A 6,307-nucleotide genomic window follows, 5' to 3' on the forward strand; every position below is an offset into this window, starting at 1 on the left:
ATATTTGGCACTTTATTATTAGGATGAGTTAGAAGGTGTTTTGGTGAACACATTATCCTCTTTTTTTCTAATAGGACTTTAGGTTGGAGAATTGTCATTTGCTTGCTTTTTGACTTTTTTGGGGAAAAGTACAGTTCAGTTAGAAGCTACATTTGTTGTTTTGAAATTTGCCTATATCTGAGACAAATAAACCATTTCTCACTATATTGAATAATTATGGTGTTCTCCCTTTTTTTGGGAATAGGAATAGTGGAATACAATGGAATCATCTAAAAAATAAAATAAAATAAAATAAATGCAAAGAATGCATCCAGATGACATCCAGAAATGATCAAAGAGATGAACTTGATTGTAAGAGTGGGCAAATTTAGCTGAGATAAGTTTGTAGTTGTTTTTTTGTTTTTTTTGCATAGCATAGGTCTTTCTGATCATACCTTCTTTATATATTTTTTTAAAAGATAATGTTCATGACAGCAGGAATGGATCATACAGTAAATACAGTCCAGCACTTAATCGCTTTATATGCCTGATGCAATGTGGAGTCCTTTCAAAACAAAATAGTGTTTTTTGTGCAAAATCCGATGCCATGAACTTGTAATGGACACAAATAGAGGTGAATAACATCTGTGCCACTTAAATATATAAAGTTCTGAAAAAAAGATTTGCTTGATTCTATAATTTTACCATGAACTGTTGAGTTTGCCAATACCACTGGCAATAAGAAACACAGGACAAGCTTACTGATGCTGTTTGCAGGTAGCAAGGACTGAATGAGTCAACTTCACTTTTCCATATAAAAGGGCAGGTCTTGGAGAAATGCATCAAAATCACAGGACTTTGAATTGAGCTACCGGTTGTCTTGCCCCTCCTCTACCTTAAACAACCACGGATTTGCTAAAATACTCGAGAGAGTGCATTTGCGTGACTAATCTGCTTGTTTGGTTTTTACTCCGTCAATATTGACTAATAACAGAGTAAATTTGCAGTTAGTGCCATCCATCCATCCAGATGGATCATGAGCCCAGCAGGCTAAACAGAGATGCCCAGACCTCCATCTCCTCAGCCCACCCCTCTAGCTCATCTGGGGTGAATACTGAGATGTTCTCAAACGAGCAGAGTCATGGACCCATCTTGGATATTTTGTCTGCATTTTGGTCTTCTTTATGAACTTTACTTTTTCTGCTTCTTAATTTTTAACATTTTTTCTTCTGTTTTACTTTTGTTAAGTTAATGCATTTTAAAACTAGAAAACAAACATACAGTCAACTTAATGGCAGAAAATAACTTGCTTTGTTAAAAATACTGAATATACCATATATAAATTGTGCTAACTGCAAAAGAACTAAATCAGAAAGTTTAAACAGCTGGTGGTGAAACGGGTATTGTTTTCATGTGAAGAGCAACGGTTGTTATTCACTTCTCAATGGTCCCCAGTGAGCCGGGAAAGTGAGGAAGCTCAGGTGCCTGTCAACAAGCCACACTTTGATCAATGGTCCTTTGGATAGCAGGAACACTTTCCTGTTGTCTGTGGAGTCTGTTGGTGCATGCCATATTTGAATCTCATATTAACTAAAGTGAGAAACAAGGAAGGCTTCTCCTTCCTTCCAGCCCAGCAGGGGTTTTCCAGTGGTGTGGGCCGACACAGTCATAGCTCTAATAAGTAGAAATAAATGGCCTGCTTTGCCTTTAAACTGATTTCCAGCTGGGAAGTCAGAAATAGTGCAATATGGAGCACCGTTTCCACTCCACGGAGCAGGCACATTGTAAAACAGTTTCTACCGTACCTGCAGCCTGGATGTTCTATTGGATCATAGGGCCTTCATTTTTTATATAAGCAATGAGAGGATCAACATGTTTTTATGCTTTGAATATTAGTTCACTAGCTGTTTATTCTACAAGGGTCACTGTAAATACAAGGACATTAAAAGCGAATGCTTGTTGAGCTGTTTTAAATTATTTTTAGCTGATGTCAGCCAGTTAGCGCCGTCTGTCCTTGGAACCATGGGGTACACAAACAATGAGCACAAGGTAACTGCAGTGCTTGTTATTCTCTCTACCAGGGACTCAATTAGCATCACACATTTCCTACCGAGCTGCGAGTTTACTGTTGTGTATAGATTATGCAATGAAAGCTTGTAAGTGGTGACATATATGATATCATCAATTCAGTGTACTTTGCTAAATACTCTGACATGACTGCGTTAACTGCATTACAAAAAAGACAACTCCTAGTATCACTTCGCTCTCAAGTTTTCGCATTTACAAGATTTTAAGAGGACTCACTCTGACCTTGTGGTTGATTTCACTGATATTCGTCCAAAATTTTTAGTAGATCTGATGGGATCATTTTGAAGCTTTTACGTCGCCTTGTTCTCAAGTTATTACATTCACAAACTTCAGTGTACGCCTGCCTGCACGCCCGGTGGGATGACGACAATACCCAATCAGCCTTTTACTGCCGAGTTACTGTGTTTGGATCTGTATGATACAATGGCGGGGCAAACTTTCTAAACATGAATAAAGTAAATACAGCATACAAGTATTTACAATGCATGTCTGCATGTTGCCTTCTTGGATACACAAAGTGTTTTTGCATGACAATGAAATCCATCAATAAAAATACCACTGAGTAAATGTGCTGACTAATAAAGCTTGATATGCAATATAATGATTGTAAACAACTGTTAAATAGAAATGTCCAACAATCTAGTGAAAACGCAAGTGACATATTTTGTGGATGCTACGTTTGAATATTTAAAAATATAACTTCCAGTGTCCCCCCTTATCTGAAAACACAATCACCTGTCCACTTTATTAGGTACACCTGTTTTAATGTAAATAACTAATCAGGTCACTTCCACAGTGGCTTTACTATTCAACACATACTCAAGATAAGTGGTACAGTGCAACCCGTTTGATAAACAAACTGGGATCTACTACGAATTCACTCACAGGAAGGTAGAAAAGATATCAGAATGTAAAAACCTACTCTTTCCTAGCTGTTCAGCAATATTTTACTTCTTATTCTCTCCCTGTAATTTTTAGATTGGTTTGCTGGCTACCTTTGACCAGAACTCAGACATATTTCCACGCTGAAAAGAGTATGCGGATGCCTCAGTCACCAAATCTCCAAAAATGATGTAGGGAAGGGTCACATCCCAGACATTCAATACCATTTATGGGGAAATGCTCTTTTAATGATTACTTTTATGGCATTTCTGCTGTATTAGACTGCTCACAGTGAAAAGAGGAAGAAATGATGGGCAAGAGAAAATGAAACAAAGCAACAAAAGGATCCTGGTCAATTTCAAACCCATTATAACAGAGCAGCGAGCTCACCAAGCAAGTTGCTATTTCATATTCTGTTTTACCTTTTCTATGAGCCTGTACTGAATTTTCTTCCTGATAATCACAGTTGCTTAAAAATATATCTAGAGAGAGGATAACACAAGCGAACAGCTCTGTTTCAAGTCTGGGCAACGTTATATGTGTTTAAAGGTGTTTTTTTTCAGTGTCTGACATCTTCTTCAAGTCTGTTGAAATCTGAAACACTTCATCAGCAGCAGGAGCAGCTTTGAGTAGATATACCAATTATTGCTGTGGGATTTTTGCATGTTGTGGCCATAAAGTCTACATGCTTAAAGTTTGCTGATCTTTAAAACTGTTGCTCGCCATGCTTTCTGTATTTCATCGTTCATCCTGAGCTTCCACACTATAAACAAGTAGCTTGACAGCCCTTCAGGACTTCAGCAAATGCAAAACAAATAGTGCTCAATATTCAAGTCACTGTGCTCCCAAAGGATTCACTAGACCTGAACTACAAGGCTTCAACACCTAGAGGAGGCGAACTCTGGAAATCCGACACCAAAAATAATCTTGTTTAGTGCTCTTTCAACAGGAATGGATGGAAAACCACCTCTGTGTAAACTTAACTTTAATCCATCCATGTCTCACCTCAAAGTTTCTTAAATGCCTGATGAACCAACAACAGCGGGAAAAAGAAGTGGTCATATCCATCTTACAAAGTCTGAAGTGTGCCCGGATGCCACTCTGGTTAACTTCATGTGTTGCCATCACAGTAGGCATGACCTTTCCCTCGGCCTTAATTAAATTAAACTGAACCAGGCAGATGTCAACCAAAAGGGCACTGGGCAAGGCTGACCTTTCTTCTCTCAGAGTGCAGTGGGTAGGCAGAGGTGCAATTTTAGTAGCTTGGCATGTATGTATGTGGACTAACATTAATGCAACATACTAACAGCAAAGGTTTTTATAAGACTCGCAATGAAAAGTGGCAAGAGAGCAAAATGATGTAACATTTACTCAGCCGCACTTTCATTTTCTCTGCAGGCAAAGGCAGTGACATCTCAGCGGTGTGATGATTATAGAAGCCTGGGAATAATACAAGCCATCCATCACAGTAGCCAGATGAGAATAAGCTTATAGACACGCAGAGTGAAGCAGTCGGCTGCAGGGTAAGGAGCTGAAGCGTTGTGGGCAGTTATCAGGGAGCATCCTCTCTCCTGCTGAGCACTGACAACACAGCGCTCAGAGACATCTTTAGTTTACCCGGGTCTGAGCCCCGAGGGTGTTTGCAACACCAGTGAGAACGCACGGTCTGATTTATTACATTAAAAGCTCAAACATTCTTGGCTCCTCTGTAACAAGAAAAATCCTAATTTGAAAAATAACTAAAGTGGTTTAGATTGAATAATAATCACATTTGTTCAGAGAGTCATTCCAAGTGCTACAAGCCTGGAGTTGTTTGAACCTGAGCCTATTAGTGTCTCCTCTGATCTCTTGCGCATGTGTTTGTGGCTTTCTCTCTCCCTCTCCTTAGCGAACGTGCTGTGTTGCCTGCGTGATGGGAGGCAGGTAAGCCTGGGTGATTGGCTAAGTAAGTGATTGTGACTGTGGTTGTGAGAGAAATGATTGGTTCCAGCCAGCAGACACAAGGCTTAAAGGCCGGCTTCCTTATCTGACCACGACCACGTCTGTGGGATGTGAAAACATGCCTGGATCAGTAGGGGAGTTACGTTAATCACTTCTTTTTCTCTTAGTAAGTAAGTTTAGGTTGTATTCCATTGGTTACCTTAAATGGGGAAAAAAGCAGTCTCATGTATTCATGTTGCACCAGGGTGTCCTTAGGCCTGATCATAACACGAACGGAATTCTGAATCAGCAAAAAAGTCCTTATATATTCTTTTTCCCTCCAAGACCTTTAGCTCCAATCACAAATGAAAACAAAAAGTGTTTGGCTGAGTTCCAGGATGAGCCATAAAGAGACCAAGGTGTTAACCTCAGTCACAACAGGAAACTCAGCCAGACAAGATAACACAGACAAATCAGGGTAGAAATACTACCCAGTGGGACACCAATACACTCCGCTATTATCACTGCATCAAATTTCACAAAAGACCTTATTAATACATAACTGAAGCTAAGTGAGTCTAATGCAAATGCCAAAACACGCCTGTCACTTGTTTTACAAACAGGCGCATAATGTTGCATACGAGATGCATGTACATAAGAGGCCAATATGGACGCTAAGGTCTAAGAAAGCTGCTTACATCCTCATGCGCATACAAATCTATAATAAAGGTGTTTGCAGAATCTGACAGCCTCGTCAAGCAGTTGGAAAGGTCAGGATGTGACATCACACAATGATCTATAATGATCATCTATCAAAAATGTAACAATGCAATGGCACAGACTGCCAAAACAACATTTTTAAAAAAGGAAAATACACACATTGAAGCTGAAACCATCCATGCGGGTATCTATCTATCTAGCCTTATTTATTTTGAATGTGCCCAGCCATCTGTCAGCCTGACGTGGAGGACTATACAGTACTTTATTCAGAAAGTGCTGTGCTGAACCATAAAGTCTCAGTACAGGTGTAATTTGCCAAATTCAGCCTTTTTTTTTTTTTATCTCAAGGTACGAAACCTAGTTTAAAATTCTTATACGACTGGGAAATAGCCTGTGAACAGCATTCAAGTGTGGGTAGAGTACATATTTTTTTTATTCATGCCCCAAGACAAACTCAACCCAGCTTTAGTGCTACAGCATTACGTTAAATTTGTTAGACAGAGCTCGAGGGCTCCACACAGCCCACAAGCCGTACACTTCAGAATGAGTGCACGTTATAAAATCACACTGCTCTGCACAATCTTGAGATCTTTTTAGGCCAGAAGTCTGAGAGCAGTGCAGACTTCCTCCCTGCTGAGTGATGAACCCCTGGTCTCTGAAGACAGCGGGGAGCTCATCATTGGCGCTGACATTTGCTGGCACAAATATAGAAACACTG

General features: G+C 39.7%; 1 protein-coding gene across 6 annotated transcripts in view; it reads right to left on the minus strand.

Annotated features, from left to right (window-relative positions):
• Positions 1-6,307, minus strand: part of whrna (whirlin a) — a 186,401-nt gene that overhangs the window by 85,030 nt on the left and 95,064 nt on the right. The window lies entirely within an intron of this gene.

Source organism: Oreochromis niloticus, linkage group LG7, assembly GCF_001858045.2.
Source record: "Oreochromis niloticus isolate F11D_XX linkage group LG7, O_niloticus_UMD_NMBU, whole genome shotgun sequence".
NCBI lineage: Eukaryota > Metazoa > Chordata > Actinopteri > Cichliformes > Cichlidae > Oreochromis > Oreochromis niloticus.